The sequence below is a fragment of the Papaver somniferum genome, chromosome 2, assembly GCF_003573695.1.
Source record: "Papaver somniferum cultivar HN1 chromosome 2, ASM357369v1, whole genome shotgun sequence".
NCBI classification, from domain to species: Eukaryota; Viridiplantae; Streptophyta; class Magnoliopsida; order Ranunculales; family Papaveraceae; genus Papaver; species Papaver somniferum.
Window position 1 is genome coordinate 76,393,989 of NC_039359.1, and position 23,114 is coordinate 76,417,102.

At 37.3% G+C, this 23,114-nt stretch overlaps 1 long non-coding RNA gene across 1 annotated transcript; it reads left to right on the forward strand.

The window, feature by feature from the left end:
• The first annotated feature begins 3,270 nt into the window (after positions 1 to 3,270).
• Positions 3,271 to 5,325, forward strand: LOC113353567. The gene is made up of 5 exons (XR_003361376.1): positions 3,271 to 3,433; positions 3,549 to 3,584; positions 3,856 to 3,962; positions 4,756 to 4,879; positions 5,090 to 5,325. It is a non-coding gene; the product is annotated as an uncharacterized LOC113353567 (long non-coding RNA).
• Positions 5,326 to 23,114: the final 17,789 nt, after the last annotated feature.

Here is a 23,114-nt window from a genome sequence, read left to right on the forward strand (position 1 = left end):
GTCGATAATTTGGACCTTGGTTACGACAAATCTCTTTGTTCCTCCTTTTCCGAGAGATACTACGGGGAAACGGATAGTTTACATCTTCCGTTTTTAGAAATGACGATAACTCCAAATGATGCGAAGTTCATTACCGGGCTAAGCATAGAAGGTAAATCTGTGAAGCACAAAGGGTACGCGCAAGAGCTTGGGTGGGACAAGATTTATGCGTTCACCAAGGAAGTGTTCCAATGGGATGAAGAGAAGACCAAGAAGGAGATGATAGTAGGCAAGGCAAAGTAGATGATATTCCATCTCTCGAGGCTGAGGGACAACTTCATGGAAACAAAGAAGCTTCGTGCCGAGGGAAATGTGCTGACCAGGGAACGTATCATCGCCACTGACAATGAATATGTCCTCTACGTCCTGGGAGCTATTATATTCCCCGACGTTTTCGGTGACCGTGTGAACGCCAACTTTATCCAGCTGTTGCAACCATTTGACAAGATTCACGAATACTCTTGGGGCACTGCCATCCTTGCACACTCGTTGAAGGAGTTGAGAAAGGCTTCTAGCGTTCAAAGAAACCAAATCGTAGGGAATATGGCTTTTCTGCAGGCGTGTGTATATTTTCTCTTCCCAATATTTGCTAAAAGGGCTTTTGAGAACAAATAATGGGACAGAGAGCATTATGGAGACAAGTACACCTACAGAAGTTGAGGCACAAGTTAGACAACTTGACGACGAAGGATGTTGTCTTTGATCTTTACAAGGAGGATTTGGCTAAATGAAAAGGAAAGAAGGTTGGGTGCCCAGAGCAAAGTTCGTATTTTGGGCCTTTGTTTCATCCAAGAGGATATGTAATATACAACCCAACGAGAGTCGCAAGGCAATGCGGTTACGTACAAAAAATCTCAAAGGCGCACAAGATGTTCAACATCAATAAGAAAAAAAACAAATCATATGATAATTATATTGACATTGTTCACAAGCCTTTACCATCATGTGATTATTGGGAAAATAGAGTGTTTCACATATATCCTTTGGATGGTCCATCTCGAACAGTTGACGAGGAAATTCCGGGTTACATGTCGTGGCACCTCAATGTTTCGGGTGATATGAGTATATGAGAGGCCCAAGATAGAGGACAAAGATACGTCTCTCGAATATTTGGTGCGTATTGTTACACAATTACGATTTTGTTAATGGTTTTAGCATTATATATTGAATGTTTGTTATTTGAAATTGGAACAGAGAAGACGAGTCGGGCACTTGATAACCCAAGCAAAGATAGAAATCAGGTAAGGGAAAAATGTGAAGGCCAATGAAAAGTTGATTGATGAATTGAACAGTCTCGAAGATGTATAAGCTTGTGCAAACTTTGGGGAGATGGAGGAGGAGGATCCAAAGAAGAAGAGGAAGATACCCCCCCCACACACACACAAAAAGGATGTCTGAAGGTGGATCGAGCAGCGCCCAACCTGGTAAACGAGGAGGTGGTGGACGTAGTCGTGGCGGTGGACGTGGTCGTGATCGTGGTGGGAATGTTCATGAATGAATGGTTATATTCATGTTTATGTATTTAAGTATGGATAATTATGGAGTCAAAACTTATGTCTTGTCTTAAACTTATTGTCTAATTATGTTTGGTTATACTCTTAGTTTATGAATGACTTAATATGGTTTCTAGTTTATGAATGACTTAATGTGTGTGTAAAAAATGCAGGATTTTGGCATTCTTTCAGTCAGAATCTGTTTACATGTACCTATATGTAACCTGACTCTGACAGTTTCCCAAAGTTTCAGTTTCAGAATCGGTTTACTTGTACCTATATGTAAATCGATTTATAAGAAGAAAAGTTCTGTAACTTTAAGAATCGGTTTACATGTACATATATGTAATCCGTTTGCTATGAAGAAAAGTCATGTAGCTTTAAGAATCGGTTTACATGTGTATTACACAAGCCCGATTTGTTAGAGGAAAATTTTATATGATTTTTTAAGGACATGATCGGTCTATGTGGTCATATATAAAATCCGATTGTTTGAATTGAATTCAAAAAAAAAAATAGCCGTTGAGACTTCATCTATATAAGGACAAACTCTTTGAGCCACTCTCACATCACACACTTAGCCTAGAAAATGGAATGGGAACCGTTTGAAGATTTGTGTCTGGTTAAATTGTTTTCTAATACGTTCCGCGAACGTCCGAATGAAATCTATTCAATGTTTTGGACGAGAATTAAAGAGTTCTTTTATGGGCGTACCGCGAATCCCAATAACCAAAAATGGAGATACTTGGCTTTTCGATTCAACTACATAAAGGGCGCAATGCTAGAGTACATAAAAGTTAGAAATATGGTGTATCACTATCATCCACGAGCTTCTCTTAGGGAAAAAGTGAGTAATGCGATCATTTTTATACCTATATCACCGTCAAAAGTTCACATACTAACATTTAGCTATTCATTGAATTTCACCAGGAGTGTTTCAACGGGCTATGGAGAATTCGTAATGGGGAAACTAAGTTCATTCACCATAAAGAATATACGACGTTTTACCGACGTTCTCAGAGGTTCATTGACGAGTATTTGATGTGTCAAATTCTAGAATTCCCATATTGAATCTTATATATGTAGTGCGCTAATTTCCTAAACTATATAATGAATATTTTGTTTCTGAAAGTAAGGCATAATCGGATTATATAGACATATATAGACACCGATTTCCATAATTGGTTTATGTGGGTATTGATCAAACTCCGATTCTGGGTTTACATCGTCACTTGGAAAAAACTCTACCCAGAATTGGTTTACAATCTATCTTACAAAAACAAATGTGTATTTCCTGATCTAACGGTTCTGGATGGCCCTTTTACGGTGATCCATGGCTAACATTCCTCGCGGCTGAAAATTCACCCACATCCATCGCCCCCACTCAACGTCCTAGATTTGATTTGGTCATATTTATGGCTTTACCTTGACTTCTTCTCCCTTCAGTTTCCATGAGTTACGCAATAAAAGTACAATACCATAATTTCTGCTAATCAATTTCCTTTTGATCATAGGTTATATATTATATTATATATCTTATAATCTATCTTACAAAAACAAATGTGTTTTTCCTGATTTAACGGTTCTGGATGGCCCTTTTACGGTGATCCATGGCTGACATTCCTCGGGGCTGAAAATTCACCCACATCCGTCGCCCCCATTCAACGTCCTAGATTTGATTTGTCATATTTATGGCTTTACCTTGACTTCTTTTCCCTGCAGTTTCCATGTGTTACGCAATAAAAGTACAACACCATAATTTCTGCTAATCAATTTCCTTTTGATCATAGGTTACTAATAAAAAAGCACCCTCATTGCCATCTCTGGTACGTTTTCCAATCAATCTCTGGAGATATTCAACTATATAAACCTCAAAAGGAGTTATCTTCCAATTTCCAAAGGTTCTCAATTTTATGCTTTGTCATGTTCTGTAAGTTTGATTATAGACGATTTTAATTTGTTGTTTTTTCTTACATTTTTCTTTGTGATCGTGTTGTTGCATATTTTGGTTGGTAGAGGACATATTGAGAAAATAACCAGCATCCATCTTAGGTAAATCATCTAAATCAATATTGAACTGCCATTTTGATTGTTCTTTTGATTAGTTTTAAATGGACTGTGATTGTTGCTATCTGGGTTTATAATTTTTGACTAACTTTGTATTTCTTAATCTGGGTTTTATTAATTGCCATCGAATTTGTGTTTTTGAATCTGGGTAATTGAAAAATATTAAAGATCTATGATTTTTATTATGTGGTTTTTGATTTAATTTGTGAAAAAAAACAACTGATTGGTGCTAATTAGGTTTATTGTACTGTTTTAGGGTGCAGTGACTGCGAAATGGAAGTGTATAAGTCTTTTAAAAGGATACTTTGTTTAGTGGGCGCACTGTGCAACATACGACGATACGTTTTTAATCTGATTTACCGGGTATGACTCTGCGTTTTGGGCTAATCAACATTAGGTTTCTTACATTTTTTGGTCGTTTTTTACCCGAAATGTGATTTATGTTTATGTTGGTATTACCGATTTGGGTAACATGTCTAGGTCAATCCACAACACACTAATAGGAGTTTCGAATATTTGTTGGCGATAATCCTTCATAACCATTACAGATTCGCAATATTCTTCTATACTTGGTATAGTCTCAGCTCTCGGGTGCTGATTAGAATGAACTTTAATGAAATTAAATATTTTTGAATGGATATTATGCTTTATAGGCCCATCAAGTTTTTGAAAAATCACTCTACCTTTGGCTTTAGCTTGGAACTTGGAAGATTTATAAAAATCTCAAGGAAATATTTATCCCTGGACCTCGCCAAGATTCATTGGTGGGATATGGGCTATAAAATCTCGATATCATTCTCTACCATCTAATACCAAGGAAAATGATACTGAATGCGTCTGACATTAAATAGTTTGTTCACAAAAGAACATTTGCGTATATTTTCATGTTGTAGATATGACTGTAAAAGAAACATTGGCTTCGTCGTAAAAATATCAAGGAGTTGTAACTTTATGCATCTACAGTATTTTTCAGTAAATATAACTCCTATTTTACAACTTCAGAAAAATTTGGGCGAAATTCTTAAACCAAAAATTTGGCTGAAATTCACTGAAATCCAAAATTTGCACTTCATTTATTGCTTTTAAGAATATCGATACTGTTCTTTATGGGTTGATTTAGTATCTCATTTGAACCACCATTCCAATCTTTTTATAGGAATTGGAGTCTTCGAGATTTTCCCTACCTTCATGGCGTGCTTACAAAAAAGTAACAAGCTTGCATGGTAGAGATTTGCGTGAATGAGTAATTACTTATCATATATTGGTTACTAAGCTTCTCAGTAAGTTGTATTATGAGCGTTTCTTTTCCCGATTTAGGTGGTTTCCAAAGTCATATGCGCCGTTTACATTTCTTAGAGACCTTTTCTGTATTTTTGGTGCAAGGCGGAAAATCCAACTATTGAATCTAATAGAATCATGGCTTCCCCCTGAATAATTATTTGATTTCTTATTGTAACTAATTTAGAGATTGTTTGTATTGCATTAACCAGGATTTTCCTTTATGAAGCATGAATCTATCCCACGGTGATGGATTACGTCTACAACAGTTGAGTGCCTTGGTTGCAAATTCAATTCATGCAACTTTTTTTCTTTCGTTCTGTTTTCCTGGTTCAGGATACACAACAAATGTGCAACCAAAATTGTGTAAACCCTGTCATTATTACATTGTGTACAACAGTTGTTGCTTTGGACGTAAGTGTAATTTCATGTAACTCTTTTTCTTTCATTCAATCCCCGAATATGTACCTGAATAAGCTTTTCTTTCTGACCTTGATGACAAATTCCATAAAATAGTCCAACATGAACATCTAGGTACGTATTTTTATTAGGACGCATGATGTGTGTGCTTCGAGTATGGTATTAGTGTCACGAGATATGGTAGTCGTAACAAGGAAATGTTCTGGGCACACTCCATGACATTTGCATTCTTTAAACGGGTGGATATTTGGTTTCATTCTTTTGGATTTTTTCACTTGCTTCCATGAATTAATACTTGAAAACAATGGTCGAATTTTTTGGTTAGATGTTATGATTGATTTCGATGTACATGATATAAATGCTTGCATGGCACCCCTACATAACAAGAAAAAAGATAATTCTATTGCAAACGACTGATGACTTTGAAGCAAGTGAAAGCTTAATCCAAGTTGAAAACGGTGCTGATGCAACTTGAAAACAATGATCGTTGCTGCAAAGAAGGCTGTCATCACAAGGAATTAATATCACGGTTGGCTTGAAAGCCTGGGAAGGCAAGGATCTCGCATTTTGAGACTGCATGTTCTCATGTTGCAAACATCTTTTGCCAGAAAGAGTTGTCATATTTCGGATGTCCAACTTAGAACATTAGATTATGCTGTATTTTCAAGAAAAAAATGAAAAAAACAAAAAAAGAGAGAAACTACAGGATTTAGGAAGTGTTTGAAACGCATTTATCATTTCAAATTAGAGTTATTCAATTCATTTATCATGTCGAATTAACCTTGAGTTTCATCTCATACCCTTGCATGTTTAGATACCTACACTTGCATGGTATCTGATCAATGGTTTCAAACCAAAACTATTTAAACTAATTTCTCAAAACTCTTGAGTTCTAGAACATTTTAAATTTGCAATTTCGCAATCACTTGGATCGGATATTTCCACGCATCATATGGAGACAAAGAGAGAAACAAAAAATGGAAGTTAAACCTCATCATAGAACAAAAAAAAGACATATTTGGCTCATAATTCTACGGGAGTATAGTTTGGTTTATCTTTGTGTTTTCGCAGAACAATGAGTTATGCTTAGAAAATTAAATCCAGCACGTAGGAGTACTATTATTTTGCACATTTTGCTAGATGAATAAGGGATGTGAAAAACTTTATGTTGCCCTGGGTTTGCAAGGTCATAAATCATGTTGGTCAGATGCATATCAAGGGATAATATATGGATTATTAGAGTTTTAAGCCCGAGCCGTTACGGCACGGGTCATATTCTAGTTGCACTAACATAAATCGATTCTGGGTCGAGTAAAAATTAAAATTTTTAATTATGCATTAATGAATGTTAATTTCAAGATTAACTTGATTAAATATTATTTAATAATTCGAATTAGCATTAATTTAGCAAGAATATATTAGATATTAACATAAATAGTGGATAAGCGTCATTAATTATTTTTTAATGATTCTATTTTGTTATGTAACTATATGCCCCAATTAAATGACATTGACCCCAATTTAGAGAGGTTAATTTAAGTGACACAGAAATCGTTCAGAAAAAGCGCCACTAATTGAGGATCCCTTTTAATCGAACTCAATTTCTTAATCAACTACTGCACACTTGCTATTGGCTGAGTGAAAACCGAGATAATCCTGACCCTAGTTAGCAATTCGGGATTCGTCAAACGTACGGAACGGTAAACGTATGAGTATTATACGGTTTTGTAAAATTCAGATTCGGTTCAAAATTCGGTCAACGGGACGTGATTCGTCAGTAATTCGGAACGGCATACATACGTGTATAATTCGATTTATAAATGTGAGTTCGGCTTTGAAAATTCGGTATCTATATATAACAAATAATTTGTATTTATAAGGTCATAGACCAATTTTTATGCATATGTGTGAGTTATTTAAAGAAAAAATAAACTTAATATGATGATATTAATAATATATACAACATTAGTTATCTAAGAGGACGTCGTATGGTGGTTTAGATGCTTGGTTAGTGAGTTTGAGATCTCTCTCACCTTCACCTTCAAATCTCTTCAGTCGTTTTTGTTTCATAAAAATTACAACACGTCTAATATTCGGTCGTGTATGCTCGGGAGGCAGTAAATCCCAAAAAGTGGAGTCTTTGAAAAGTAAAATCTAAAGAATTTATGGAGAATTAAGCGGACGTATCATTCGGGATACGTAAAATTCGTGAACGATTTGCAAATAATCCGGGAATGCCACATAATACGCGACTTGGGTTCGGAGTTGCAAACGTACGCGAATAAGACGGTAAAATTCGTGATACGAAAAAATTCGCGAATGATTCACGAATCATTCACGAACTTACTAACTAGGATCCTGACAAACCAAATGGACTATCTAATAATAAGACATCAATCATACTTGTCTTTACAGATTCAGACTACCCATAATTTAATATTAAAAATCAGTCATCTGTTTTTGCACGTCTTGTAAGTCATAATGATATAGTATTTAGCTAAGTCTAATATTTAGAAGAAAAGAACAGTGTGAACTTTACTTAGGCTATATTGGGGACTTACCCATTAGACCTTCCCTCTCTCTCCATAATCAAAAATATTAGTATTTCATTCCATTAAGAAACATTTACATGATGGTTTTCAAGATAAAAGAGTATATCATACACAAAATTAATTAAAAAGACGAAAATTAATAATTCTTGGGTGAAAAGGACATTTAGATTTTGATACTGTTTAAATGGACAAAAATGTAAAGATAGCCAGGATGTAAACAGTTTAATCCTACTCATTTTTAAATATCTTTTCTTATTTTTAATTTACATCAGGATGCATCCAGTTTCATCCTTGCTATTTTTTAAGTTTAAGTCAGGATGAATCCAGCTTCATCCTTGCTATTTTTTTGGTGTCCATTTAACCCATAATAATTTTTACTCGTCCATTTGAACCATGTTTTAAAAATATTTGGACAAATGAACCATTTTCCGTATATCATAAACACGAAATAAATATAATAAAAGATGCATAATGTAAATAAATCGTGAAGAGAATGAGCGATCCACAACGGTAGCAACAGAATCTTGTACGGAGAGATTGGAGAAGGAATGGTATTCGAAATCATGTTTCGAGCATTTTGATTGATTTTCTTCTTGGAAAAGAGATACTCCTATTAGAGAGGAGTAATTTGCCCAAAAAATCATGTTTAGCGAGAAGCCCAGAAACTATAGATAAATCCCCCGACGTAAACATTTTAATCCTATAAAAGTATTAAACTGTTGAAGAAGAACTTGATCTTGCCTCCGTCAAATCCCCCGACGTACTTGTATTCAAAAACTCGAATCACGAACAAATATATAGAAATAAACACTATAAAAGTGTAGATAAAACCGCTCTATTAGCGAAGAATATAACCTCCCTACTAACGAAGAAAATTATTCAAAACGTAAAAATAAAATTAAAAATAAAAAATCAATGGACTAGATCTGATCAAAAGAGGAGGAAGATGATAAGCTTTCTTCAAGGTTTTTAAGAAGGTAGAGAGGAGAGAGAAAAAGGTTTTTTCAGAGTCTTATCCATTAGACCTGAACTCATAATAATAGTACCTTGTTACGTATGTAATTACCGGTACCAAAGAGTTACAAAACTAATCCAAACCCAAAAATATCATTAAACTCATAAATACATCGTAGAAGGCCGTAAAGGGTACAAGAACGAGATGCTAGTACTCATATTTGTAGAATCCAAGAAAATCCAAGCAACAATCAATCAAAATGAAACTCGGTTACTTTAACTCATCTATCAGTAGGATTGATAAATATTAGAAACGTTATGCATAAAAGACTAGCGAAGTTATCAAATGGTAGAATACACACTTCAGGAGAGGTAACTCGGCTCCAAAGTGGAACTGCTATATGTTTTCCAATCTAAAGAAAATATTTTATCAAGGATTTCCTAAATGATCTATTAGAGCACTGCTCGGTTGAACCCACCAAGCGTTGGTATGTCAAGTTTGGTTATCATATTCTAGTGAATCAAAACTCATTTAAAGAGTCGCTTGATTATATGCTAGAGTTAACTTCGTATAGGTTAGCTTGAAAGTATTAGTATTTGAGACTAACAAGTATTACAAGACTTGAATATGGTGAAGATGTATGGAGCTACAACGACAACAATCATCCTTCCTCTTGTGGTTAGTAATATTTGACTTGAACTGTTTCATTCCCTAACGTATGTTTCAAGTCGTGCATATTGAAAACAAAACTGCGAAGCTGTGTATGAACTCTAGATAGACATAGTATTAAGGAATACGATACGAGGTTTATTGCTTAACCATTAAACTTTGTATATAAGACATCGACATAATCGTTTAAATGTTATTGTGATTATGTATGGGTGTAAGTGAAGATTTCATCCTAGGAAACAATGTTTACGTTCGTTTAAAGGAAGTAAGTTCACAAACTCGTTTGTGGATCGAAAGGGAAATCGCTAGGCTTATTGGTATTGCTATTCAAATTACAAATCTATTGTGAACAACCAATATGCGTGATGTGTATAACCTATCATAAACTTGTTTATGTGGTTGGTAAAACTATTCACGGATGCCTGACTTAAGTTATTGGTGTAACTTTTATTAGTAAAACCCATCTTAAGTAATCACTCAAGATGGTATGGTCGGTCCCTTGCAAATAGTAACTTCTATTAGTGAAAGGGGAACCTATCCTAAAAAGAGGTACCACAAGTTATTAGTGTGAGGGGAACCGATCCTATGAACATGTGAAACAAGTTCTTAGTAGTGTGGCTACTCATTTTCCCGTAGTCTATGTAATGTGTACATCTTATAGGATCATATACTAAGTAGTATTGATGCCTCTATTGAACTGATGATGCTTAGTAATAAATGGTATTCACGATCGCAATAACAACGAAGAACACAAATATAATGTAAAAGCTTCTAAGTTATCATGAGACACGAGAGATTACGTGGTTCGACTTTCGTCTACGTCCACGGGGTAATGAGTGATTGTTTTGTATTGAGTATGGTGGTTACAAAGATCTTAAATGCTTCCCAAAGTAATAGAGAGAACTCAAGTTCAAGGATACTTAAGTTCCAAACATTAATGAGGTATAAGCTTAAGACTAGATCTTCTCTCCTAGATATTGAATTCCCTTAGTTCGTTGGTGAGGCTTGGTATTTATAGCCCCTTCAGCTCCAGGTATATCTTTGCTGCCTCTGGGTCCATCGTTCGCTGATATACCTTTCGTACTAATGGTACCTTCGTTGACCACATGCTTTCTCTAGTCGCACTCTGCCACCTCAGCTGACCCACGTTCCTTTGGGAAATTCCCAACCTTAGTACAGGTTGTACCTTCGTTCACTGCCAGCTTCTGCCAATCGGGTTCTGCCACGCCTTCTCTCTTCACGTGCTTTGATTATGCGTGTAGATAAGAGATTTGTGCATTTAATGCTGATTAGATGCGTCATCTAACTCTGTCCCTTCGCCAACTGCCTCCTTGTAGACTAGGCTTTTACTCTTCTTATCTCAACCATCGAGGCATCCTTCCTTGAGACGGGATAAAGTAGATCTGAGAAGGTACCCTTTGTTACTCAGGCTTCTCTGTATAGTGAAGGCTACACAGTTAAGTTTGTATATGGCCACTAAGATTGTGACACGTGCTCCGCAGAATATTGGTATTCACAGTTTGCCCATTTTCTTTCATATTCTACCATTTGGTAGAATTGGAAGAAAACTTCCGTTACGCCGCCATTTTTGCACGTACCGATTGAGTGGTCCCTACATGTCCTTTCATGCAATAACTTCCCCATGAATTTCGGAACATCCAAATTTTTGGATTCTCCATCCGCTTATAAGACGTGAATAAAGAGAAGGAATTTTCATTAACTCCTTTTCCCTTCCTCGAACTGTCGCTCTCCATCCCTTTCTCAGAGATTTTTTCTCCTGCTGCTAACTGCTCCATTTTTTCTTTTGCTCATTCGAAGTCCTGATCAGCGTCTGATTGTGCAAGTAAGTGGTTCTAACTCATTGTTGTTTCTTTCATACTTATTTATGCTTAGTTCTGCATCTCCTCTTTCGATTGCTGGATGTTGTTGTGGTGCTTTCATGTGAGAATTATAATTCTTTTTTGCCCATTCTCGTTATATGAGGGCTTGGGTTTCATCCTATTTTTCATTTTGATGATGATCTTGCCATGATTGTTCTTTGTATGCAATTCCGATCATGTGACGGATGACCCTTGATTTTGCCCCGTGATGAGTTGAAACTCTTCCTTTTGGTTGGTTTAATAAAACACATGCCCAAAGTATGTTGATTTTAGCCCCTGATCTGTTTTTGTAATGGACTGTGATTTTTCGTCCACCATTATTGATTGGGATGTTTCTCATGCTGGTGTTAGGAATAATGAGACTTCCAAAAAAGCCTACGCGTAAGGGACCTAGGATATATGATAGGCAAACTTTTGTGTCCGATTTGTCTCGATTCTATATATTGTTAGGACTTATTTTTGTACTTATTATGGTGTTTTATTTATTTGTAGGTATTTTTGGACAATAAACATTTTTGGAAAAAATTGGCTCGAAAAGTTGTCGGAAAGCACCCGGAGGACACTTGCTATTCGGACCCCCGGTTTAGATAAGGGGAACCCCCAGGACACCCCCAAGGTAGCTGTTATTCGCACCCCCATTCTGGATAGGGGGCGACCACCATCTTCTCCGATTGAAATTCAAAATGGCGGGAAAGTAGGTGTAGTTTCTGGCAGATTTAGGGTTCCTGATTTGGAGGAGTTTGAGGTCGATTAAACCTCTGATTTTCATAGGATAGACTCCTTATGTGTCTAGGAATCTGATATGGGTGTTGAAATCGATTAGACTGGGCTCAATCGACGGATTTTTATCACAACAGAAATATATGGAAAGTCACGTGTGTGACCTTTTTTAGGGAATTTTAGAGAGATTAAAGTGCTATGAACCTTCCCAAAGATTTGCATCTATCTAAGGAAGAATTTAGAATAAAAAGGAAAGCTCAGAAAAGTGTAGAAATTCTAAAACAAGAAATTGCCGCAACTTTGCCGTGAAGAGAAGGGAAGAGATTTTGGAAGATTTGGGAGAGGTTTAATCGGTATTTTTGATATAAATAGATTGTTTGGGTAATATAGAAGGGGTGTTGAGAGTTTGGGGACCTGAGGAGAGCCAGAGAAGAAGAAATCAGAGTTTTATCAAACTCTGTTTCTGCTGCTGCACAGCTCAAGAACGCGAAGAACATTGACGCACGGAAAACAGTCGCAAAACAATGTCGCTGTTAAACAGCATAAGAGCAGTAACGTTTATATACAACATTTAATCATTGTTCCTCTTTGTACCAGAGATCTGTAACACTTTCACGCTGTTGCAAATCAGCTACTTTATACCTTTCACTCTTTTAATCAACTTTTGAGCAACAAACATGTATTTTTAGTAAGTGATTAATATGAGGAGCTAAACCCCGTAGCTGAGGCGATAGAGGAAGCTATCTTTCCAACAGAAAGTGGTATATTCTTATTTATTTATTTATCGCAATTATTTTTATGATTGTTTTGCCTTGAGTGAAAATTGTTTGAATGATTCTTGCTAAGCAATTGTTATTTCTTTTGATAGAGCATGCTTGGACCTAGGTTTTTGATGTTCGATGCTTCGGATTTACACTTGTTATTTTGAGAATCTACTTGTTGCAATAGTTTAGAATCAAATTGAACGAAAAAATTGCATGAATATAAATATTGGATTAAATCACTTTGAATTTGGAAAATAGTGGAATCTTAGCCTTACTGTTCTTTTAATATTGATATCAACTTTGATTGAGTTTGCTATAATTTTTAGTGAGTTTTCTATTTTAATATTAAAATTTAAGTCTAATTAATATCCTTCACAAGTCTGAGAATCGAACCACTTTTACCACTATCTACAAATCACATAAATTTTTGGCGCCGCCGACGCGGACTTGTTTTTAGGGTTTTAGATTTTTTTTATCCTTTTTTATGTTTTTGGGTATTTATCTTGTGTCTACAGGTTCTGGATCATAAAGAAAATTGAGCCAAAGAGTTTGGTGATTTCATAAAGACTTGGAGCTAAAGATTAAAGCAAAAAGAACAGAAAAGAAGACAATTTTATTTTAGACAATTTTAGTTTAGGGTTTGTTTATTTTCTTTTAGGAAAAAAAAAACTGTAGTAGGGTTTATTATTTTTGTAATTTTTCTTTACCTTTTTTTTTTGGACTTTTGGACTTGGACTTTGGGACATTATTGTTTTTTATTACCCTACAGAAGGGTACTTTAAATATAAATTATTTGCAGAGAAGGAGGACAATTACGATAATGTGTCTTCACCTTGGGTTCGTACACTAGACATCGGAGTCAGTGGCCCGAGTCGACTACAACCGATTCATCCCCCGTATGGAACGGGAGGTAAGATTCTAAAACACTCGCGAATCCCCTGTCAGCGCGTTACTGGACTCCTTCGTATGCATATATGTTGAGGACTGAATACGAACATTTATTTTTCTAGTAAAGGGCAAGGCCTGGCCATACAAGATAAGGGTTCGGATTTCATCACCGTTCTCTTCTTGCCCGCTTTAGGAACACGTAACCTACGCGAACCTAAGCCTAAAATTTTGACTAGAACGAGACCGATAGGGTAACGAGCTTAACAGGAAAGTCATTCGAAAAATATTGGTTACTCTTTTAAGCATACTTCGAAGTTCTTGACGGTTTTTTTAAGTTGAATGCGTGACTGCGCCGCCTTGTAATACCGGTGAGGTCTTGGGTATCAAGCTCCACCGAGCTTCCCTCGCCTCTATTCAACTTACGTAACTCGGATTGATTCCAGAGGGGTTTGCTTAAATTGTAACGAATTCCCGTTCGAAGGATTAGAAGCTGGTCTAGAAACAAGCTAACTGGAGCCATCATGCTTTTTGTTTGCTATAAATCAATAGGTTTGATTTGGTTGAGTCGGCCTTGATCTGTGTTTGCTTACCCTTCCAATTTAGAAAATTCTATTGTATGCCTGAACGTAAAAGAGACGCATTAGGTAGATTTTTTAAAGAGAAACCTAGTAGTTCGAAGCGTCTCGATTACCTTAATCTAGAAAGTCCGACTTTTGAAGAGTCTGTTTTTGAACGTCCTTTGATTGAGGAGAGAATCCATGTTGCTCCGATAGCGCCAGAAATGACAACTTTGAAATCTTTGTTGAATCCAACTAGGACTAATCGTCCTTCGTGTATTAAGTTAGCTGAAACGGAGGCACCCTATGAACTGAAACCTGGGACCTTACAGATGCTCCCAATATTTTTAGGGAAAGAAAATGAAAACCCTTATTACCATGTTAGGGACTTTGAGGAAATTTGTAGTACTCTAAGAATTAGAGGCTTAGATGATGATGCTTTGAAACTTAGGTTATTCCCATTTTCCCTGAAAGATAAGGCCAAGTCGTGGTTGTATAGTTTGGACTCCGAGTCAATTGAGACATATGAACAACTTACATCTGCCTTTTTCAATAAGTTTTTCCCTAGGCACAAAACATCGTCTATTAGGACGCAAATATGCACATTTTCACAACAAGAGGGAAAATCTTTATATAGGTATTTGGAAAGGTTCAATGATTTATTATCCCAGTGTCCTCATCATGGTTTAGAAAAGGTTAGGCTAGTTCAGATCCTTTATGAGGGTTTAGATTATTCCACAACGACCATGGTTGAGTCTCTATGCACTGGTGGATTTGAAAACCAAACTGTTGATTCGGCGCTGGAATTTTTTTTATGAAATCGCCGAAAAAACCCAGCAATGGTAAAATAGTAGGGCACCCCAGAAAACAATTCTTTTAAGTAGAGGAAACGTTAATAGGGTAGAAAGAGGCTATGAATCAGATGCCAAAATTGCTGCTATAGCAAAAAGGTTAGAAGCCTTAGAAGTGGGCCAGACTAGTGGTAAAGTGGAGCCTTTTTGGGAAGGCCAGAATATTGAAGAGCAAGCCAATGCTCTTTATAATAACACTAGATTTGATAACCGTCAAAAGATTGACCCATATTCAGAAACCTATAATCCTGGTTGGAGAAACCATCCGAACCTTTCGTGGTCTAAGGGCCAAAGTCAAGGTCAGTTTAGTAATTCTAATGCTCCCCCAGGTTTTGTTTATACTAAGAATCCTTCAGGATTAGCTCAGTTTTAGAATCAGTCAGATAAGAAAATCCTAAGTTTAGAGGAATCTCTCGCCTTGTTAACTCAGCAAACTGCAAAATTTCAGTTATCCGTAGAACATAGTCTACAAGCTAGTAACAGGATAGGACAAGAAAATAGTCAGGCTATTTCCGAGTTAAAAACCCAGGTTGGTATGATAAGTGATTCTTTGAGAGAAAAAGGTAAGTTTCCTAGTCAAACACAACCCAAACCTAGAGGAGTTCATGAATTAGGTGCAAAACCATCGAATCAATTGAATGCTGTTAGAACCCTTAGAAGTGGTAGAGTTGTAGACAATAAGGTAACCATGCCCGATAGTGAACATATTGTAGTTCACCCCTCAGGATCTTACCTCTCAGGACCAGTAGCTGAAGAGACTGATAAAGTTTCTGATGATGTGAATTCGGTTCCTGAAAGGTCTGATTTTATGCCTAGAGCCCCATTTCCTCAGCTATTAGTACCAAAAAAGAAGGAATCGAACTTTAATGACATAGTGGAGGTTTTTAAGCAAGTTACCATAAACCTTCCCTTATTAGATGCAATTAGGATAATTCCTGCTTATGCCAAGTTCCTTAAGGATATGTGTACGCGAAAGCGAAAACTTAGCGTCCATAAGAAAGCCTTTTTAGCTAGTCACGTAAGTTCAATCATTCAGAACACCACAACTCCAAAGTACAAAGACCCAGGTTCTCCTACCATTGCTTGCACAATAGGTAACTTCCGGGTAGAAAAAGCTTTACTTGACTTAGGAGCCAGTGTGAACTTACTGCCATTCCATGTATACTTACAGCTAGGACTTGGTGAAATGAAACCTACTCAGATGACACTGCAGTTAGCTGATAGGTCTGTTAAAATCCCTCGAGGTGTTATCGAGGATGTTCTTATTGAGGTCGACAAGTTTATTTATCCAGTGGATTTCGTGGTCCTAGATACCCAACCTGTCCCTGACCCAGAGAACCAGATACCTGTGATTTTAGGTCGCCCATTTTTAGCTACGTCTAATGCGATCATTAACTGTCGAAATGGTGTGATGAGTTTATCTTTTGGTAATATGACTATGGAGATGAACATTTTTAATGTCAGTAAGCAACCTCATGAGCTAGATGACACATGTGTTGAAGAGGTGAACATGATAGAAGCCTTAGTTCAGGAGTCATTACCAAACATTTTGTCTGAAGACCCATTAGAAAGTTGTCTATCCCATTTTGGTTTAGATTTTGACGACGCACTATTGAACAGGTGAATGCTCTATTAGATTCTACCCCTGTGTTAGACACTGATAGATGGAAAGCTAGGTTCGAACCGTTACCAGTTTCTGAGACTACCCTAATTCCTTCTTTAGAAGAGCCCCCAAAGTTGGACCTTAAACCACTACCCGATACTCTAAAGTATGTGTTTTTAGGCCCATCTGAGACTTTACCTGTGATTGTAGCTTCCGATTTGGATAGTGATCAGGAAAGTAGGCTAGTAAATGTACTTCAAGACAATAAGGAAGCTTTAGGGTGGACTATAGCAGACATTAAGGGTATAAGTCCTACTTGTGTATGCATCAGATTCATTTAGAGGAAGACTCCAAACCTTCTAGGGAGATGCAACGTCGACTGAACCCTAACATGAAAGAGGTAGTTCGAAAAGAGGTGCTTAAGTTGTTAGATGCGGGTATTATTTACCCAATTTCAGACAGTAAGTGGGTCAGCCCTGTTCAGGTTGTCCCCAAGAAATCAGGTATCACTGTAGTCCAGAATGATAATAATGAATTAATCCCAACCCGAGTGACCACGGGATGGCGTGTGTGTATTGACTATAGGAAATTGAACAAGGTCACAAGGAAGGATCACTTTCCCCTTCCTTTTATCGACCAAATGCTAGAGCGATTAGCTGGACATAGTCACTATTGCTTCTTAGATGGCTACTCCGGTTATAATCAGATCGTTATTGCCCCAGAAGACCAAGAGAAAACCACTTTTACCTGTCCCTTTGGTACCTTTGCGTATAGACGCATGCCTTTCGGGCTATGTAATGCCCCTGCAACTTTTCAGCGTTGTATGATGAGCATATTTTCTGATATGGTAGAAGAACGGTTTTAGAGGTCTTTATGGATGATTTTTCAGTGTTTGGTTCATCTTTCGATGAGTGCTTGCATCATTTGACATTAGTGTTGACTAGGTGTAAGGAAAAAAATTTAGTGCTTAATTGGGAAAAATGCCATTTCATGGTTAAATCAGGAATTGTGTTAGGGACATCATCTCTTCAAAGGGTATAGAGGTAGACAAAGCCAAAGTTGACCTTATTAAGACTTTACAGGTCCCAAAAACCGTAAAAGATATTAGGTCATTCCTAGGGCATGCAGGTTTTTACCGTCGATTCATTAAGGATTTTAGCTTGATTTCTAGACCTCTTTGCAATTTGCTTGCAAAGATGTTAAGTTTGTCTTTGATGATGCTTGTTTAGAGGCTTTTGAGAAGCTTAAAACTTTACTCACTACTGCCCCGATAGTCCAGGCACCTAACTGGAACCTACCCTTTGAATTATGTGTGATGCTTCAGATTATGCTATAGGCGTTGTGCTAGGTCAGCGAGAACAAAATTACTCATGTGATTTACTATGCTAGCAAAACTCTGAATGATGCCCAAATGAACTATACAACTACCGAGAAGGAATTTTAGCCATCGTGTTTGCCTTGGATAAGTTTAGATCCTATTTATTAGGTTCTAAGATCGTAATCTATACTGATCATGCTGCTTTGAAATACCTTTTCTAAGAAGGATACCAAACCTAGATTGATTAGATGGATCCTTTGTTACAAGAATTTTGTCCAGACATTAGAGACAAAAGGGTGCAGAGAATGTAGTAGCAGACCACTTGTCTAGGCTAGTTGTTAGTTCCCCTAATATTCCCTTCCTATAAGGGACAGTTTCCTGATGAACAATTGTTCTCTGTTTCCCAATCACCTTGGTATGCAAATATAGTGAATTATCTTGTTACTGGTCGAACCTCAACATTGGGGTAAGCAAGATCGTTCTAGGTTTTTAGCCGAGGTTAAGCATTTCTTTTGGGACGATCCTTATCTGTTTAAGTATTGTCCGGACCAGATTATTAGGAGATGTGTATCTGAGAGTGACCAGTCTAGTATTATCTCCTTTTGTCATGAACATGCATGTGGGGGTCATTTTAGTGCTAAGAAGACTGCTGCTAAGATTTTGCAGTGTGGATTTTACTGGCCTTCGTTGTTTAAAGATTCCCATAGTCATTGTGTTTCTTGTGAGCGTTGCCAGAAGTTAGGAACCATTTCCCGTAGAATATGATGCCTTTGAACCCTATTTTAGTGATTGAGGTCTTTGATGTGTGGGGATTGATTTTATGGGTCCATTTCCTATTTCGTTTGGTTATCTTTACATACTTGTCGTGTAGACTATGTGTCTAAGTGGGTTGAGGCGGTTCCGTGTAAAACGAATGACCACAGGGTCGTAGTCCAGTTTTTGAAAGAGAATATACTTACACGTTTTGGTACGCCGCGAGCTATAATTAGTGATGGAGGTTCACACTTTTGTAATAGACCGTTTGCTCTTTTAATGAAACAATACGGTATTACCCATAAAGTAGCAACCCCATATCACCCTCAGACTAGTGGTCAGGTAGAGGTTTCCAATAGGGAAATTAAACGTATTCTAGAGAAAACAGTTAATCCAAATAGGAAAGACTGGTCGTCGAGGCTTACTGATGCCTTATGGGCTTACCGTACTGCGTTTAAGACACCCATTGGAATGTCACCTTATCGTTTAGTGTTTGGAAGGCATGTCACCTGCCTGTTGAGTTAGAGCATCGAGCCTATTGGGCTATTAAGAACTTAAACTTTTCACTTGACAAGGCAGGAGCTCAAAGAAAGCTCCAGCTCAATGAGTTGGACGAGATTCGTAGAGATGCATACGATAGTGCTAAGGAGTATAAGAACAAAATGAAACTTGTGCATGATAGGAATATTTTACGAAAGTCATTTTCTCCAGGTCAAAAAGTTCTTTGTATGACACTCGTTTGCATCTATTCCCCGGGAAGTTGCGCTCTCGGTGGACCGGTCCTTTTGTGGTCCGTACTGTTTTTCCTCATGGCGCTGTTGAGATTGAGACACCAGATGGTAGTAGTTCTTCGAAGGTTAACGGTCAGCGATTGAAGCCCTTTTTAGAGCCTTTTCCTACAGGTGATGTTGAGGAGGTCCCTCTGGAGGACCCTGTTTACCTTGATTGACCATCGAGGCGATTTTGTATGTTGTATAATATTTTTGTAGGTTTTTGGTTACACTTCACCCAGGTACTATCTTTCCGACTTCTCTCTTTACTATTTCCTCATGTTACTTATATTTTGGTACTGTTCTTTATTAGAAACATTGAGGACAATGTTAGATTTAAGTTTGGGGGTGGGGTAGAACTTTTTGTTACCTTTTCGTTGCAATAAATAAACTCCAGAGCCTAGAAATTTATCCCTATTAAGGATGGCACTAACCAATCTAAGTGGATGGAAGCATTTTGGTTGTAGGAGTTGAGGAACCAATCTGACTAGATGGCAACATCTAAAGAGTCTATTCATAAAAGCACAGAGCTCAGGTGTTAGAAATAACATGATAGTTTCACCATATCTCGTTGAGTCCCTTTCACTTCTGTTTTTATTTTGTTTTGTTTTTAAACTATGTTTCTCTAAGTGATTAGGTGGGGCTCACGATTCAAGTTGTTACCAATGCTAGGGTGAATTAGAGTGATTGAAAAAAAAAAAACTGAGACCATCAGACCAACTGGAATAAATTCAATAAAGTCGACCACTGGATCCCTTGTATATGCCAGTTGTGTTGACCTAGAGTTAGGATTATCAATCACTGGTTCCCTTGTATATGCCAGTGTGTTGATATTAGTCAGACTAGTATCTCAGTCCATTAGGATAGGTTCATTTTAGCGGAGGCCTTCAGACAGATATGAGAAACACCGTTCACCTAGTAAACATCAAAACCATCTATGTTTTTCTATATCCATCTTCTTGATCTATCCATGTGATTAGTTTTGACTCCGGATATTGATGTCCATAGTGCGACTATCTGAGTAGAGCTCTGTCACTTCATATGAATTTTAGTATGCTTGAGTGCGAACTCGTGTACAACAATTGGAATTTCGCATCAGGGTACTTCCTCCTGTAGTCAATAAGTATGCCAACCAAGGAGATTCTTTAGTGCCTTCCAAGGTTCTGTGTAGATAGCTAGGGTCTGGAGTATAAAGGTTTTGTGGGTATACCTCTGGTAAGCCCTCCGGAGACAACACTCCGCCACTAGAGACACCTAGGGGTTTAAAGGCTTATTGCATACGCTAAATGCAATCGACGATACCTGCGACAGTGAGTTAGGATTTTATTTCTATTTTATTTTTGCTCGAGGACTAGCAAATAATAGGTTTGGGGGTATTTGATAGACACACTTTTGTGTCCGATTTGTCTCGATTCTATATATTGTTAGGGCTCATTTTTGTACTTATTATGGTGTTTTATTTATTTGTAGGTATTTTTGGCCAATAAACATTTTTGGAAAAAATTGGCTCGAAAAGTTGTCAAAAGCACCCGGAGGATACTTGATATTCGGAGCCCCGGTTTGGATAAGGGGAACCCCAAGGACACCCCCAAGGCAGATGTTATTCGCACCCCCACACTGGATAGGGGCGACCACCATCTTCTCCGTTTGAAATTCAAAATGGCGGGAAAGTAGGTGCAGTATCTGGAAGATTTAGGGTTCTTGATTTGGAGGAGTTTGAGGTCGATCAAACCTTTGATTTTCATAGGATAGACTCCTTATGGGTCTAGGAATCTGATATGGGTGTTGAAATCGATTAGACTGGGCTCAATCGACGGATTTTTATCACAACAGAAATATATGGAAAGTCACGTGTGTAACCTGTTTTAGGAAATTTTAGAGAGATTAAAGTGATATGAACCTTCACAAAGATTTGTATCTATCTAAGGAAGAGTTTAGAATAAAAAGGAAAGCTCAGAAACGTGTAGAATTCTAAAACAAGAAATTGCCGCAACTTTGTCGTGAAGAGAAGGGAAGAGATTTTGGAAGATTTAGGAGAGATTTAATCGGTATTTTTGATATAAATAGATTGTTTGGATCATATAGAAGGGGTGTCGAGAGTTTGGGGACCTGAGGAGAGCCAGGGAAGAAGAAATAAGAGTTTTATCAAACTCTGTTTCTGCTGCTGCTGTTGTTGCACAGCTCAAGAACGCGAAGAACATTGACGCACGGAAAATAGTCGCAAAACAGTGTCGTTGTTAAACAGCAGAAGAGCAGTAACGTTTATATACAGTAGTTAATCATTGTTCCGCTTTATACTAAAGATCTGTAACACTTTTACTCTGTTGCAAATCAGCTACTTTACACCTTTCACTCTTTTAATCAACTTTTGAGCAACAAACATGTATTTTGAGCAAGTGATTAATATGAGGAGCTAAACCCCATTGCTGAGGCGATAGAGGAAGTTATTTTTCCAACAAAAAGTGGTATATTCTTATTTATTTATTTATCGCAATTATTTTTATGTTTGTTTTGCCTTGAGTGAAAATTGTTTGAATGAATCTTGCTAAGCAATTGTTATTTCTTTTGATAGAGCATGCTTGTACCTAGGTTTTTGATGTTCTATGCTTCGGATTTACACTTGTTATTTTGAGAATCTACTTGTTGCAATAGTTTAGAATCAAATTGAACGAAAAAATTGCATGAATATAAATATTGGATTAAATCACTTTGAATTTGGAAAATAGTGGAATCTTAGCCTTAGTGTTATTTTAATATTGATATCAACTTTGATTGAGTTTGCTATAATTTTTAGTGAGTTTTCTATTTTAATGTTAGAATTGAAGTCTAATTAATATTCTTCACAAGTATGAGAATCGAACCACTTTTACCACTATCTATAAATCACATCAATATCCTCGTCGACTGACCCTCCTCCGCGAGTGGATCATCCTGATGCTACGCCATACCCTCCCCCTGAGGACCTAGAGGTTCAACCAGGGACTGAGGCGGCTACGGTTCATGAGGAGGTTACGGACCCTGAGGTTGAAGGAGTTGCTGTTGAAGATCCTCCACCTTCTCCTCCTCACTATGAGATTCAAAAGCTTCAACTGCGTGACAATGATAGCTTTTCTCATCTATCTATTGCTGAGATTACCAAGTCTTTTGGTCTTCATAATTTCGAGATTTCCTTCGTCAATGGCCCTGATGTTCTCACCGAGTCTCTCATCCAGGATTTTCCTTATGATGAGAATAACCTCCTGATTAGCGTTGGCCAGTTGGCCGAAGGTAAACTCCTCCCTTTATTTAGTATAAAGGATCCCTTCTACTATGACGTTTTGTCTACGAGGGACGACCCGACAAACAAGACTCAAGTTAGAGGAGTTATACAATATACTGGTAATTTCTGGCATACCCTTCGTGAGAGCTGGTACCGTAGAAATGGTAAAACAACTCTGGAGTCTTATGATCCCTTTGATGATGGGAGATCTAAGCGAGAGGATTATACCCCCGCCAACTTCAATGCTACGTATGCCGATGCTATTCAGAAGAGTAACC